Consider the following 15,760-nt stretch of genomic DNA (forward strand, 5'->3'; position numbering starts at 1 on the left):
CAGAGACCATAATGGCATGAAAAGACTTAGGTGGGTAATTTACACTAGATGCTAACCGCATTGAGGGGACTACCAACGCTGCACTTTTGTGTGGCTTGAGCCCTGCCTGAAACTTTCAACACTCACAAAGAAGTGTGTAAATGAAGGAAAAGTAAATGAAGGCAGCATTTTCTTTTTTCTTCGCTTTTAATCTCTGCTTTGTGAGAAATAAAACACTTCCTGCAAATTGCACTTTGCAGGCGGTGTTTCATAATGGATTCTGATGGAATCGAATCCTGTTGTTTTATACCTGCATGAAAATCTCATGTAGGCATAACACCGGGTGCTCTTTCAAGATGGAGGAGGAACGCAAAGCGGAGAAACAAACTCTGCTTTGTTTCCCACCTATTCCTTGGAAAGGCACAGAAATGAAATCAAGCACAAAACGAAAAATTAAACACATGTTCACGCTTTGATTTTGCACTCCAATAAGTGTAAAACGGCCCTCATATAGAAAAATGGAATGAAATGGAGTAAAATTCTTTTAGTAAAAGGCATAGGAAAATGCTAATTAAAAAGCCAAAACCCACCACAAGGCTATTCTGAATAGAGAGAATGCTACCAAAATCACATATCTGAGGATAAACATAAAACAGGAGATCAAAATCTACCATGAGCAAGCAAGTCTGTGATTTACTGAAAGTCAACCATCAACCAATGGAGGCTCTACCCTATGACATTGCAGCATTCTGTGTGACCATACTTGACACAACTAAAGAACCTATAAGTATCTGCTGCTTGGATGATGCCATTGAAGCCAGATATGCCTCACTACTAACAGACCTGGGAATGTCGACCCTTTGAACTTCGAGGGAATAGTCGTCTGCAAGAAAACCTTTTCTGTTCAATGACCACAATTTCCGGCTAATATCTTATTTTAAAAGAAAAGTACGTCTTAGCCATTAGTTTAATTTAGTTTCTTTATTAATACCGCACGTCGATCCCTGAGGTAACTGGGCGCAAGAGACTTAAGCAAGTTTAACAGGTTACTTACATTTTCATGGTAGATGGGGACAAGAGAAAAAAGTTAAGTGCCATGGTAGATGGGGACAAGAGAAAAAAGTTAAGTGCAGAGGACCAATGTTACATAATGGTCGCATGTTGAAACACAATGAGGTATAGTACACAATGAGATACAGAAGAGATGTATTAAGCAGACGTTAAGCAATTCTTGTGGGTGAGCCTGTCTTAATATTGGCTCTGAAGGTCCAGAATGATGGTTCCATTCTAAGGTTAAGGGGTAAAGCATTCCATAGTTTGGCAGCTAGGACCAGGAAGCTAAAAGCACTCGCTTTGTTTAAGTTAAATTTAGGTATGGAGAAGCAGTGTGAGTACAGAGTCCTGGCTGGTCTGTCTGATTGACGTTTTGTTAAATCTAACAGCCAGGTACTTGGGAGCTGTGTTCGATAGACACTAAAGGGTGAGGACCAGAGATCTGAGGGTTATTCTGTCTCGTACTGGGAGCCAATGGGTGTCCTGTATAAAGTTGGTGATGTGGGAGGATCGAGGAATATTCAGTGCCGCTCTTAAGGCATTGTTCTGAAGAATCGAGAGTTTGTTCAGTTTGTGCTCAGAGGCGCCTAGGAATAGGGTGTAGTCAATTTTCGAATGCACTAGTGCTCTTGCTAAGGTAATGCAGCTAGTGGGCGAGAAGAAAGACGTGCATTCATTGATCAGCTTGTTTGTGTAAACTGTGGAGGATGCAGTAGCATTCCCTTGTTTTTTTAGCGAGAGAGTCGAATCCAGGTATACACCTAAGGTTTTCATTTCTTTGGACACTTTGATCGAGTTTACATCAATGATGATGGATGCATTACGCAGGTCTAATTTGTTAAGACGTTGTTGAGAGCCGACAATCAGCAGCTCCGTATTTTCATCATAAAGACATAAACTGTGATCTGCCATCCACGCTGGATCTCCAGGTATAGGCCATTAATCAGTTTAGAGTCCTTGTCGTAGCATCCTGAAATTGTGATGAGAACCTGAGTGTCGACAGCATAATTATTTTATGTGACACCCTTGTTGTTGAGACGGTCAAACAGAAGCTTCATAAAAATATTATAGAGGGTAGGTGATACGCATGATCCTTGTCGCATGCCGAAATAGATGGGGATAGGGTCCGCTCATGCGGAGGGTGAGAAGACCCTGGTCGTGCGATTGGCCAGGAAGGATTGTACCCAGGCGGTGGCCTCACTAGAAAAGGCGGCTGCCGACGCCAAATGTTAGGTAAAGCTCCGGTGGTCGACAAGGTCAAACGCTGCTGAGAGGTCAAGCAGCAGGAGTATGGCTAACTTGCCGTTATCCTTCACCTCGTCCATCTGGATTTTAAGTTCCAGAAGGGCCGTTTCTGTTCCGTGCCTTGGCCTAAAGCCAGATTGTCTGAGCCCCAATACATTGTTGTACTCCAGATGTTTCTGGATTTGTAGATAGGCCACTCTATCTACGATTTTTTAGGATGCAGGGAACAGTGGTGATAGGGTTGTAGTTGGTGGGACTGTTGGGGTCTAAATTGTTTTTTTTTAAGAGGGGAATGACCCAGGCCTCTTTAAGGCTGTTGGGTACTGAGCTGGTTTTGAAGGAAGAGTTGATTATGGCTGTTATGAAAGGGCCCAAGTCATTAGCGTCTTCTTGAATGATTGTTGCTGTGCATAAATTCCCTTGGCATCTGGATGGCTTGTGGCCTTTGATGATATTTTCTACGTCTTTCACACAGGAATCCATGGGAGTTGATGGAGACTCAAGTTTCCTAAGGAAATTGAAAACGTTCTTGTGTTCTAGATTTGGCATTGACGATTCTATTGCCATAGGTTTCTTTCTTAGCAGAGAAGATGGCTGATTTGTAAGTGGAAGCGGTGCAGAGAAGCGCTTTTTGTTAGCTGGGGTGGGCGTTTTTCTCCGGGAAGATTCTGCCACTCTTTTGGTGTTCCGGAGGCTTTTCAATTCAGGGGTAAACCATTTCTTAAGATGGGCTACTGGTTTAGCTTTGGTAACTTTAATGGGTGCAACATTGTCTACTGCTGCCTCAAGCGTTTTGTTGTATCCAGATCTATGTAGTTTGCAGGGACAAGGACATTATTGATGAGAGGGCGTAGGATTTGCAATGTTATGTTACGATTGGTCCTGGCAAATATTTGCAGACCTATGGTTGGAATTGAGCTGGTTGGGGCATTGCCTTGGATGGAGAAAGTGATGACGTGGTGGTCGGACCAGGCAGATTGTTCGTTTTTGAGTATGGTAGTAGCACAATTATGGTCTATCAACCAATCCAGTGTTCTGCCTTTATTATGCGTCGGTGCTGTGACGCGGTGCTTGAAGCCGAGTTGAGTGATTGAGTTTTCCAAGGATAAGGCATTTGAGTCCTTGGGATCGCCAAGGCCTAAGTTAAAGTCACCAAGCAGGATGATTTGAGATCCTGGTTTGGTGTTGTTAGTCAGTAGGTCAGATATGTCTTCCTCGAAGGAGGAGATGTGACCCGGAGGCCTGTAGATAAGCTGCATACAGAATATTTGGGATGCTGAAAGAGGGAGCTTATCTGTTAGAAGCTCAGAAGAAGGGAGGCAAACAGACGAGGTGGCTCTGAGGCCTAAGGAGGTTTTAGCTATAAAAGCTACTCTGCCTCCTTTACCTGTGTCTCTATCTTTTCTTATTATTGAATAGCCATCTGGTATGACCAGGGATAGTCACGGGCCTGCTGCCTGGTGCAGCCAGGTGTCAGTAATGACCAGAAAGTGTAGGTCATTAGATGAGGTAAGGTAAGCAATATCGAACGCATGTGCAACCAAGGACCGGACATTGATGAGAGCGCCTCTGATGGTAGGGCGTTCATCAGCTGTATTATGAGTTTCATTTGTATTAGGGATTAGGCTATCTGGTGGCCGGATTAGAGATGAGGACTGGTGGTCTTTTCTAGAGAGTGACCTGCAGAGAGAGAGTCGGTATCTGAGTCTCAAGTTTCTGTCTTTCACTGAGTAAGGGATCCAGGGTGTAGGAGGTGAAGCAAATCAGCAAATCCATTCTATAGGGCTAAAGGGGGAGCTGGGCGCGATGGCCTGTTTAGCATCATTGCGAGACACAGTCGCCAAATGCTTAGGGGGTGGTAGTTGTCGAGGCAGTGATGGTTGTAGTCTAGGAAGGGCGTAGGACGGGTTGATTGAGTTAAATAGTGGTAGAATGGTTGCCATTGTTAGTGTGGTTCTGCAGAAGGCTGCCATGAGAGCGAAGTGGTGTGCTGGTTCACTTGGGCAGAGTGAGCTAAATCACCTAAATACGTTAAGCTGGGTCACTTAGGCAGAATAGGCTGGTTCCCTTCAGTGAGGTATGCTAGATCACAATAGTCTAGTTCACTACGCAATAGGCAGCTCACTTCAGAAGTTAGGTATGCTAGTACGTAATAGGCAGTTCACTTCAGAAGTTAGGTATGCTGGTACATAATAGGCAGTTCGCTACAGTGAGGTATGCTAGTACACACTAGGCAGTTTGCTACAGTAGGGTATGCTAGTACACACTAGGCAGTTCCCTCAGAAGTTAGGTATGCTGGAAGATAATAGGCAGTTCATTACAATGAGGTATGCTAGTACATAATAGGCAGTTCGCTACAATGAGGTATTCTAGTACATGATAGGCAGTTCTCTACAGTGGACTATGCTAGTTCACAGTGGGCAGTTTAGTAAAGGAGGATGGGCCAGATTAGCTTAATGCAAAAGGCTAGATCATATAATGCACATAAAGTGTTTCACCTGCAGTACAGCCCGCTAATAGGACCAGATCTGTTGTCTGTGAGCAAAGAAGCTACATTCTCAGCGATGCAATGCATTAAACAGTTAAAGGTGGCCAACGTGCGTACTAAGAGGGGGGCAGTCCAAATATGCGGTCAGGCACGTACAATAGGGTGGTGCATGCAGCGAGTAGCACCTGCAGTGGGAGATTGGCTGTGGCTGAGGCAGGGGGTTGGAGTGCAGTGGCTGTGCAATGACGCTGTGCGTTGGAGATGGCAGACTGCTTAGAGAGCAAGTGTATGAGCAGGGATACTTAGGGCTGCTCCAGTTTTAGGATATGCTTTCAGCGAGAGAGTCTGTAAGTGGGCACAAATGTCCAAAGCATAGTGCTCAAAGTGCAGTGCTAGTATCAGATTTGCAGGGTAGGAAGTAGATCTCTGCGGAAGGCAAAATGTAATTTGGGCAGGGAGTCGTGGCCCTGGCCACTGGAAGTCTCTGCAGCAGGCACAGGACATACGCCTTTGTGTGCGCCTTGTTGGGGGCCGGCTAACGCCACCGTTGGCCCAGGATAGGTCAAATAGATAGGCGAGGAGGGGCCTTGTTAGGCAGGTCAGTGCTGTGGGCTTCTGGTTCGGGATACGGCATTGGAATCAGGTGGCCATTTTAAAATGGGTTTCTCTCACAACACGGCACAAACAATCAGCAGAGTGCTGGGCATCGCAATACTTGCACTAAACAGTGCGGTCAGGGCACAAGGTTATTCAATGATGTGGACCCTTCTGAAAAGCTCCCGGTTTGCAAGGGGAATGGGGCGGATGCACCCGGTAGCGGTGAGTGGCCACGTGCTTACCTAGGCACAACTGTAGAGAGAGTGAGGAAGTCGTGGGTGGGCTGCTCCAGCAGCTCAAGGAAAGAGAAAGGAGCTCCTGTGCACGCACGCTGATGGATCTCTGCAGCAGGGCACAGCTGTAGAATGAAAGGAAGTCATGGGTGAGCTGCTCGAGCAGCTCATGGAAGGAGAAAGGAGCTCCTGCTCCTGTGTAGGCTGATGGATCTCTGCAGCAGGGCACAGCTGTAGAAATCCTAGCTAACCTTCTGAAATGTCAATACCTGTTACTGTTTAATCTTACATAAAGAGCTGACCATCATTCCTCTGCTTAAAATGTTCAATGTTGATCTAAATTCCCTCTCAATGTACCAGCCTATCAGCAAACAGCAACTAGAAGCTAAACTATTGGAAATAATAGTACTACTACTAGAACACAAGTGAAATGAAATACATGATCTGTTCAGTGAATCCCATTAGGTTTCCACCCTTCCTACAGTCGCCGTATTGAGAAAGAAACTCCTTTGCTTCAGGCATTCTAACCACCTATCTGATGTGTCGACCACTCTATCCTAACCCAAGAATTATAATATGAGATGGGAATCTGAGTTAAACCTTTAATGTGCTTCCTTTGTTGCTGCAGGACAGACCTTATTAATAGAAATTGGGAAATTCCAACTAGGGTCCTGGTCTGCAACCTTCAAAGTTCCTCAAGGATTTGCAATAACCAAATGGATGCATAATTTGTATTTGGGATTCCTTTACCGTAATGGTAAAAATGTATAGCCTTCTGGCACGATTTATTGCCGAGGGCATTCAAATTATGGTCCAAATGGGCCCAAATGACAACCAATCAGAATGTATTGCTTGGTGTGTTGCTGACATCAATCTTTGAACGCCAGTGACTTCTGTGAGAGTAGAGACAAGACTGAAATGATTCTATATGGCAATGCAACACACTCATATTCTCTTGGCCTGAATTGCTAGTCCCTCTCCAAACTTCAACCAAGAAAACCCGAAACCATGATGAAATCCAGAACTTAGACCTGTTTTATGCTACCCAAATGAATTCAGTGGTGAAAAATCTAAGTGCAAAATTCACATGTAAAAACACACTAATCACCTTCTAGAACACAGATTGGAACTTTCAAGTGCTCAGACCGTACAGCATTTGGCTTACTGTGTTGGTATCTACCCAGGAGCTCCACATTTTTAATCAAAGAACTGTAACTGACCAGGAACATAGCTTCCACTACATAATTTGTTCATGTGTTAAGTGTTCTGCTTTCCCTTTACTGTCTGCCACAGATGTGGCCCCTGTTACAGAGTTTATCAATCATTGTAACCCAAACCTCATCCCAACCAGGATCATATACTCATCACCAAAAAGACATATTGCACTAGATGCCGTTCAGGAAAAAGTTGTTTTAGGGTAAACTCTCCACACGAACACCAAAAAGGTGGAATGACCATCGTAAAGACTCAAAACACTCTCCAGAAATGTAGATGTAGGTTTCCCTTTCCCCAGGGAATTCCCAGTCCTACACACATGAAGCACTCTTCAACTGATTGGTTCCAGGATTTTATTCATCCTTCATATAAGAAAGGACTTCTGTCCCTCTTGCTGCATGGTTGATTCCTGAGCGTACATTGGAGTGCATTGGTTTTGCGGTGTTGTGGATCACAGAGTTCTAATAAGATCTAGAGTGACGTGAGTGAGATTGTTGAGAAGCAGTGCACTTGATGCCGCTTGGCAGCTGTGTGGTTGGTGATTAGTGGTGATGTTAGGGATGCGCTGTTGGGAGAGAGTAGTGAAATACATGTTTGAGTAAAGTTTACCTCATGTCAGAGGAGGTGAGTGTCTGGTCATTGATTCTGTGGCCAGAACAGGTCCAAACAGGATTTGCCCATTTCTTCATCTGTATTTGTATTTGTTTATTTATAAAGCGCCTTACGCCAAAGCGCTGTACATGGAACAACAATACATGAAACATGAACGATATAACAGTGAAGCAATTACAATATGAATCGATCAAGCAATAAAACAGTGTGAAGAGCAATTAACTGAGTGGGATAGGGAGGACGGGGAGAGGGACAGGGTAGGGGGGGAGTGGAAGAAGAGGGAAGGAGGAGGAAGGGGGAGGGTGGAGGAGGAAAGGTAGGAGAAGGGAGGGGGGGAAGTTGGGGATAAGAGTGAGAAAGGGGGGGTGGAAGGGGGAGGGATTTCAAGGTGGGGAATGGAGTAGGAGAGATTTAAGGGAAGTGCGGAATGAGGTGAAGATGGGGGAAGAACGGATATCAAGAGGAAGGGAGTTCCAATGTAGGGGTGCTAAGAGTTGGAAGGAGCGAAAACGAGAGGAGGCGCAGGGGGTTGGGGGTGAATTGAGGAGGAAATGGTCAGCGGAATGAAGGGAACGGGAGGGGGAGTAGAAGGATAGAAGGGAGGAGAGATAGGGGGGCAAGACCACGGAGAGATCTGAAGACAAGGCATAGGCATTGGAATTTAAGTTGGGAGTGAAAGGGAAGCCAGCCAAGGTAGGAGAGAGAGGTAGAGATGGAGTCACGGGGGGTGAGGAGACAGAGGGTGCGAACAGCAGAGTGGTAGATGGATTTAAGAGGGTCAAGGTGAGAAGTAGGAAGTCCAAAGAGTAAGTAAGGAAGATCAGTAGAAAAGGCGGGAGAAGATAAGTGAGGAAATAAGAGTTTAGTGGCGTGGAAAGTGAGAGAGGGACGGATTTTGCGAATGTTGAAGAGGTGGAAGCGACAGGTGCAAGAAGTTAGGGAGATGTGCTGGGTGAAGGAGATGGAGGAGTCGAAGAGGACGCTTAAGTTACGAGCTTGAAGAGAGATAGGAAGGTTGGAGGGAGGGAAGTGAATGAAAGGAGGAGGAGAGGGAGGGGGATGAGAGGTAGAGGGAAAGAATAGCACTTCTGTCTTGTCTGTATTGAGAGAGAGAAAGCGGTAAGACATCCAGTTCTTAATGGCAGTAAGGCAGGAAGAGAGTTGTAAGTGGAGGTCAGTAGAGAAGGAGGAGAAAGAGAGGAAGAGTTGAGTGTTGTTGGCGTAGAAGTGGTGGGAGATGCCAAACAAGGAGATAACAGGAGCAATGAGGGAGGTGTAGAGAGAGAAGAGGAAAGGGCCTAGTACAGAGCCTTGGGGTATGCCATATTCAAGAGGATAGTTGGGAGAGGACCAGCCACCCCAGGAGACTGTAAAGGAGCGGGAAGAGAGGTAGGAGGATAACCAGTTGAGAACAGAGCCTTTGAAGCCAAAGGAGAAGGGGGTGATCAACAGTGTCAATGGCTGCAGAGAGATCAAGGAGAATGAGGATAGAGGATTGTTTGGCATGGCGAGCTGTAAGAAGGGAGTTAAGAATAGAGGTGAGAGCAGTTTGAGTTGAGTGTTTGGGACAAAAGCCTGATTAGAAGGGTGGTAAGAGAGAGGAATTAGTGACAAAGGATGAAAGTTGAGAGAAGGCAAGGCGTTCGAGAAGCTTGGAGAGGAATGGGAGAAGAGAGATAGGTCTGAAATTTGAGGTGAGACGTGGGTCAGCAGAAGGTTTCTTTAGAATGGGGATGATAGTGGCATGTTTAAAGGCAGTGGGAAAGGTAGCTGAAGAGAGAAAGATGTTGAAGAAGGAGGTGAGGTAGGGGATAAGAAGAGGGTAAGGGAGAGGGAAGGGAGAGGGTCAGTAGGGGCAGATGTGGGGTGGGCTTTGGATAAGAGGGTGGAATCTTCAGATGGGCAGACGGGAGAGAAGAGGGTCAAGCAGGAAGGGAAGTCAGAGGGAGGGGTGTGCATTTTTTGCCGAAGGGAAACAATCTTAGAAGAGAAGAAGTTAGCGAAGTCAGAGGGAGAGAGAGAGGAATTGGAGGAGGGATTAGGAGTGGGGGGAGAGAGGAGTCGAGAGAGAGTTTGGAAGATACGGCGGGGATGAGTGGCTTGAGATTGTAGTAGATTGGAGTAGTAGGAGGATTTAGCAGAGGTCAAACAAGAGTCATAGATGAGTGGTAAGAGAAGTATGAGGTTTTGTTAGATAGGGAGGGAGTTTTGAGCCATATCTCTCGAGAAGTCTGAGTAGGTGCCTCATAGACAGGAGTTGAGGAGTGAGCCAAGTTTGAGAGAGTTTCCGGGTTGGGCGGAAGAAAATAAGGGGGTAGAGTTGATCAAGGGATGATGAAATAGCAGAGGAAAGGGAGGAAAGAGCCTCATTCGCCGATAATGAGGAAAAGTCATGGAGAGATGGGAGGAGAGAAGAGCAAGAGTTAGTAAAGACGAGGGGGTCGTAGTTGCGGAAGTCTTGCCGTGAGTAGATTGGAGGGGAGGAGTTAGGAGGGAAGGAGCACGGGAGAGGAGAAAGGGAAAAGGAGAGTAATGCATGTATAATAATCTGTGCTTCGCTTTGGATGCCCGGGCAAGAGACACCCTTTATCTAAGAACAGAAGGAAGGTACAGGGCTATGCAAGTGGGTGGAACATAGGTTGCATTAAATAAATCCATTTGCATGGAAGAGATGTGGTCGGGTGGAGCTTTGTTTGGCTAGCCATATAGAACGTGCCGAAATCGGACCTTTCCTACTTCCACCCCAAACACAGAAAAAGAAAGACAAAACAAAGCCTTTGTGAAAGCTCTTTGTTATCATGTTTGTGATTGTTAGTTTTAATAATTCCTTCTACGTATCTCTCCTCCTTTCACCCTAAACCAGTGGTCAAAGTGGGCGGGATCGGTTGGAAGCGGTGATACTCTACTGTTTTTTTTTTTGTATTGCCATTTAAACTTTATTAAACACTTTGCATTATACATCATTTACCAAAGCATTTCCACATAGTCCTATACAGGAAGAAAGATATATTTCTGCATTAAGTTTTACTGTTCCTATACTTTTATTTAAAATCAAACCATTCCAAAATGGTTTTGCTTTAAAATAAAAGTGCAGGAAGAACTTGAAACTTGCACTTTCAGTGCACTGCACTGAACATTCCCTTAAACAGCAGGCGCATGTGTTTTGGGGCTTAAACAGCAGACGCATGTGTTTTGAGGTTTGTATTGTGCATGGGAGTGGGTGTGGTGATGGGGCTTGTGGGGAATTGGGCAGGCCAGTTCCACTTCTTCTTTGTGTACACTTCGACCACTGCATTAAACATAGAAAACAATAATGCGACTAGAAATCCTTATGAAACCCTGCATCTTAGTGCCTCTCACAATTGTTCCCATTAATGAAGGAAAGATGCAAGTGATTGTTTTCGTAGTACAAACATGGGGACACGAGGGGACAAACATGGAGGGGACGGAGAAGGTGTAACATTAAGAGGTAAATGCTGTGCAGGAGTAAGAGCAACAGGAGGAGGTGGATGTAGGGCAGTAGGATAAACATGAGAGGTAGAGGCAGATGAAGGAGGAGAAGAGAAGCGCCAATTGGAGGTTGTACACATTGATGATATATGGCAGGAGGGGGATACGCATTTAGGGCAGGAGGAGAAGTTGCAGTGTGAGGATGGTGAGGAGAACGCTGACAGAGCAAATACTGGTCTATCCAATCATGTTGAGGGGGCAAGGTGTGGCAGAGAATGAGACAAGAAAAATAGTAGTGCTCTTACTCTTTCCACCACCAAAGTAGTCTACTCCAGTGCTGTGGAAAAAGCATCCTCTGCCATGACCATGGCGTGGTGACATATGCGAAAGATGCCTAGCCACAGACAATGCAATATGCCTTTAGTGGCTTTGCTGGCTCCTTCTTCCTGTGTTTCAAATGATTTCTGTGTCTGCATATAGGAGCAGCCAGCATGTGCACCTGTTTGGGCATACTGGCACAAATTGCCTGCATTGCAAGTGGGCGGTCTGCTGGAGGAGGTGGTGGACTGTGCAGTCCAAAATGGGCTGACTGGGGGGCCATCAACTCAATATGTCCCACTAATGTATGTAATGGGGATTACCAGTGGCTCTTTGATGAAATGGGCTATTGGGTAACCATATATTTCTGAAGTTTTCTGTATTTTTGCTGGGACTACTCTCCTCACATGGCTAATTCTACCTATTACCACTCTCCTCCTCTTTGCACCCTTTGCTATAGTAAACTGCCTCCAAAATCTCTATTTCCGTCCCTGGAACTCCCAACACACAAATTCAAACACTTGGACATTTTCCAGCACAGTCTTTCTCATACCTCCTCTTTCTGACCATCGGTGCTATATATGCTGACATTGCCTTGTAAATATTCCTCTATGTTTGTCTGTTTACCTGTTTTCTGTCCCCAGTTTGTGTCCTACCCTTAACTGAGCATCATCAGAGATACCCTAAGAAAGACATTGGGCCTCATTACAAGTTTGGTGGTAGCCTTGCCGGTAAAACCACCAGGCTGCCGGCAAACTTGCAGTTTTTTCTGGCACCCACGAACAGGCAATTACCGGGTCATTACGGCCCAGCCGGACCCGATAATTACCAATTTGTGGATGCCGGAATTAAATGCTCCCCATTCCCATTCGAGCCCCATAGTGCTCAATGGGAATGGGGAAGTCGGAGGCACCGGCACCATTCAGAATGCATTCAGAATGGTGCCGGTGCATCCGACATGCTCTGCTCGCGGGTGCCGTTCCGCCCACCAGGTCCGACCTGGCGGGTGAAAAGGCACCTGAAAGCAGAACTCGTTGTTTGCTGGTCAGGCAAGTACGGTACCGGCAAGCTTACCGGTACCATAGTTACCATACCGGCAAACTTGTAATGACCCCCATTATGTCTGCTTTCTCTGATGTAGAGGGGATAACCTGAACAAATCTCATCATGGTAGTTCTTTGGTAGAGGAGAGGAATAAAAGAATACTCATGTTTTGGCTTTCATCCAGCATGGAAAACCTGAAAAATTGTCATTTTTGGTGTAGTCTGAAGGGAACCACCAAACAAAAATCTCATGTTCTTGGCTCTAGGTCCTGTTGAAAGGAATCTCTCCCCAACACAAAAGGTTTTTTTTTTGTATTATCAGGGGTAGGTCTTGAGAACAGAACAACAGTATCACAAACACCAATGACATTTAATCAGGATTTGACAGCTACACCTCAATCACTAGTAGGCATTCACTGGAGCTATCTGTTTTATAATCACAAACTTCTCCAAACAGCCATGCTCCACTTTTCAGTGCATATTGACTTGAGGCATAAAACAAGTCTTCATCTTTAGAGCAGTAATGTTGGATATGTCTAGGTGTCTTACAGCAGTCTTCCGCAGGTTAGCTGCTCAAAATGGGCAGCTAACTTTTGGCCTGGAATGTGGTCAGATACAATCATTCTGGAAGCACTAAAGTCTCACTCAGTCAGTAGATTATTGATAGGGAGCCCTTTAGGGTTTCTATTGTACCTTTCACAAGATGTTATGGAAAGACAGAATGCTTAATCAAATCAGAACTGTAGTAGATCTTCACCCTACGCATGTTGAATTTGTTAAGTAGATTTGTATCCAACTGATCTGCTGAAGGTCCACTGTATGTCCATACGAAATCATCTACTTTACAGATTCCCAGTTCTATGAGGAAAATTACCTAAAGTGTTTTAGCCTATGCCCATCCTTGATAGTGATCACAGAAGATAGGTGTAATGCATGTGTGAAAATGAGCTAAAACATGGTGCCAGTGCGTGGTCATTTTGGACATCCACTTCCAAACTGCAATGAAATTCTACGTTCCTGTGAGCTCAGTTAGAAGGCAGACAAGAATTCTGCAATGGTTGCAATATTATATTATGAAACAGAGGGGCTCACTATGAAGGATAGTTGCTGTATTGTTTGCTCAAGGACAAGCTGAGAAGGGAGTCAGGGATGTGCAGGTGCATTGCTAAGGGGTGTTGGGAAAGAGCTTGGGAGAAAAACTGGGTTTTTCCCCTACTGTCTGGATTTTTTCCGCTCTTTGCCTCCCATGCTTGCTGTCTGTCCTTCGGTCGGGGACGGTTTTCAATCCATCAGAAGAGAGGTATCCTGATGGTAGAGAGAGAATTGGAACCCCAGGTGATGAGGTCTCGCTTAGAGGGAGGACTCTCCACTCCAGACCCCGTTAGTACGCATGATCTCTCTGCCTTCCTGCTTTGGGACTGGGTTGTGTTGCCGTGGCCAAGATGAAGCTTTATCTTGCAACTGCCCTAACAGTGATGTAGACCTTATTATAACTATCCTTGCTTGAGTGTTTATGTATAACCAATTGAATTCATTCCAATAGTTCTCTGTATGCTTATTACGTGTGAATAAAGGGCTTGTAATGAGGCAATTATATTCCAATTGTTTGTCTAAATGTGTATTATTGCCTTTCTGAGTCCATGAGCTTTTGATCCGTGTAATAGGTTGAGTAGTTCTGAAGACATTACACAGGTTTGAAAAAGCAAAACAATAGGTCAGGTGGTGCAGTGGGAAAGAGCAATGTACTGGGCATCTCTGGTTGTATTTGGAGTGTAGATGTTTTACTTCCTGAATCTGTTCTTTACTCATTGTCATTTCTATGAATTAAATCAGTCTGCATTTGCATATTTGGATCATATCTTGGTTTGAGTTCTCATGAGGGTAAAACACCCACTTTATTCTTGAAATGAGGGTCAAGAATTATTTCTGGAGGTACCCTGTTATCTTTCATTGAGGCTATGTGTGGATCCCCACATGAAGGTGAGAACACCTTCCTCACCAGCTGTGTTGTATCCACTTCACAAACAAAATCATAGGCCCTTTTCAGGATTTACTTTTTGTGACCTCGTCAAAATGGTGTAACATGCTGGAATCATTGATGTCACTGTATTATTCAATCAGCCACTCCTACATGTGCAGAATAACATTTCAATGGGTATCAGTTGTAGTCTTTGGGTTGTGCTGTGGCAGCTGGTAATGGTGAGGCTGGCCTTTAAGTTCCCTGTGTTACCCACTTCTACCTCCAAGGAAATGTGTTGCATTATTGGTCCACAAAAGGAAAAGTTCATTTAGGGTAAATTGGCAAGAGACAAGTCATTTGTCAGTGCCAATAGCACACACACTCCAATCAGCCGATAATTATACCAAGCATGCAAGTGGTGTTATCACATTTCTGTGATACATGATACATACCTTTCCACTACCCAAGTAGGCACCCTGATCACCTGTAACCCCCCTGCATTCTTCTGCACCCAATCGAGATGTTCTTATTAAATAATCCCTAATCCAGAAGGAATGACCATATACAGGGCCTCATCACAAGTTGGGCGGTATGCTGGTGGTATTCTGGCGGTAGATTCACTGCCATACCACCCAATGCAATTACTGTTACCACAACTTTGTCTGGCGGTATCAGCGCCCATTGTTTTTGACCATAGGACTCAATGGGTCATTTGCAGTGCAATTACTGCCGCGTTATTTGCACTGCGGTAATTGCACCGAAAATGGGTGGAAAGGCAGCACATTCACCCCAGCTCAGAGCTTTCCTCCAAACTTGTGTTTGGGCCAAGCATTAATTTGGCAGCAATAGTGTTACTGCCACCTTTTTACTTTTACCGCACCACCCAACTGCTGATGAAGCCCAAAGTATTCCTCTGCTTCAAAGAAAGAAGCAAAGGAAAAGATCCCAAACAAGGACAAATCAAGGCCGCCTTCAAGCAAACTATTAAAGGGGAAATCTTAACATTTTAAATTGACATTTCAATTTGGTGGTGAATGACAAGGATTACTCTGGCCTGATGATGTGAAAAACATAATCATCCCAAAAAGTACAAAATGTAAAAATAGAGAATTGTGGGAGGCACATTGAAATATATGTTTTTGATGCTTAGGGGAATAATTTGCCTAAGGGTTGATTGTGCCAAACACCTGAAATGTGTCAAAGCGCTTTTGTCTATTAATTGTGTGCTTTCACCCCAGACTATCGTCAATAGTGATTGAGACGGTGTTAACAATTTTACCACTAGGTGGGGTGGCTCATTGTCATTAAGAGGTGGTGAGAGTGCCTGCTCCTAAATGTACTGTTCCTGGACATAGGTGGGTTTGATTTTAAAACCTGGTGTGCCGTGATGGATTGGGGACCAAAGTTCAATCTGGAGGGAACCCTATCAATTGGGAAACACCTCATCAATTGGATGAATTAGCTGAGTTAGAGGATTTGATCGCTCCACTATCTCTACTTCTTTTGCTTACATTAATTTATTTATTTTATGCCTTTATTTTTAGATTGGGCCATGCTTTTTACATGT

General features: G+C 44.8%; 1 protein-coding gene across 1 annotated transcript in view; it reads left to right on the forward strand.

Annotated features, from left to right (window-relative positions):
• LOC138566785 (cytochrome P450 2F2-like) overlaps window positions 1-15,760 on the forward strand; it is a 541,781-nt gene that overhangs the window by 915 nt on the left and 525,106 nt on the right. The window lies entirely within an intron of this gene.

Source organism: Ambystoma mexicanum, chromosome 2p (genome assembly GCF_040938575.1).
Source record: "Ambystoma mexicanum isolate Mex_15411 chromosome 2p, UKY_AmexF1_1, whole genome shotgun sequence".
NCBI lineage: Eukaryota > Metazoa > Chordata > Amphibia > Caudata > Ambystomatidae > Ambystoma > Ambystoma mexicanum.